Consider the following 1,238-nt stretch of genomic DNA (forward strand, 5'->3'; position numbering starts at 1 on the left):
CAGAAAATGAAGAGCTGTTTAATCACTCAATTGGATTTTTCTGTCAGCATATTTTTTTTCTCTGCAACCCACTGCTAAATTGTGCTTCCTAGCTATTTTTTATAAAATCATTTAATCAAATCTAACTCTGATTACATCAGAGAAGGCCAGGTACCCTACATCATAAGAGGGGGTTTGAAATTTTGACTTGTCTACTTAAAGATCACCAAAACCTGATCACAAGGTCAATTACATCCCTGGGTGGGATTGAACCACCAACCTTTTGGTTAGTAGCCAAACACACTAACTGATTGCGCCACAGAGACACTTTGCAAAAGTGCATACTGACAAAGGCTAATAAGCATTCATCTAGAACGATTCCTAGAAAAACTTTAAAAAGTCAATAATCTGGAGAGTTTTTGTAAGATGTTTCTTAGATCAACCAACGAAGAAACACATTGGTACTTTCCCATGATGAGTGAGTGCTTCAGGATCTCTTGCACTTACATGTGCAGCAGAGTACTGCAATGGAAGCATGCTGGGCCCATAACCCAGAGGTAGGCAGATTGAAACTATCCTCTGCAATATGCATTTTTTTTTTTAATTAAAGTAATCCAAAACTGGGATTGATATTTTAGCTCTTTTATTTTTACTTAAAGTACAATAACTTTTACCATTTTAATTTGTTTTAATAGTATATTGACAGTATTGTTTTCTTTCAAAAATCCACTTAATTTTCTTTACCCTATTATTAAAATGGTAATTGACAAAAACAAACTACATTGTCACCAGAAGAGCAATACAAAATGTACAAGTGATATATTAAAATCATCTTTCCAGCTTGAATTTCAATGATGCATTGGGGCAACGATTTTGTGAGAAACTTCTTCACCCTTAAATAAAGATTTTCTTAATTCCTTACCTGTGTGCTAATTAGATATCACCTTGTTTTCACATTAAACAGACTTCCACATGAGAAAGCAGCAAGGATGCAGTGGCGTTAATGTTTCCTGGTGTCAACCTGTATTATTTCAGTAGACATTGAAATGAGGATGCATCTTGCTGCTGTCAAAGTCAGAAAAATATCACGCTGCACGTTGCCATATATGCACTTCATGCGTGTGCACGCTACATATTTAATCAAAATAATGGATTTTATAAGTTAATATTCCCCTGAGTCCAGCAGGTATCAGTGGGTCTCAAATGGCTCTTTGACCTTAGAGATTCCCCAAACAATAGCTTGCATGTTGGGAGGGCTT

General features: G+C 35.8%; 1 non-coding gene across 1 annotated transcript; it reads right to left on the minus strand.

Moving 5' to 3' along the window:
* Positions 1-231: 231 nt before the first annotated feature.
* On the minus strand, positions 232-305 carry TRNAS-ACU (transfer RNA serine (anticodon ACU)). The gene has a single exon. It is a non-coding gene; the product is annotated as a tRNA-Ser (tRNA).
* Positions 306-1,238: the final 933 nt, after the last annotated feature.

This window comes from Pseudophryne corroboree, unplaced genomic scaffold (assembly GCF_028390025.1).
Source record: "Pseudophryne corroboree isolate aPseCor3 unplaced genomic scaffold, aPseCor3.hap2 scaffold_585, whole genome shotgun sequence".
NCBI lineage: Eukaryota > Metazoa > Chordata > Amphibia > Anura > Myobatrachidae > Pseudophryne > Pseudophryne corroboree.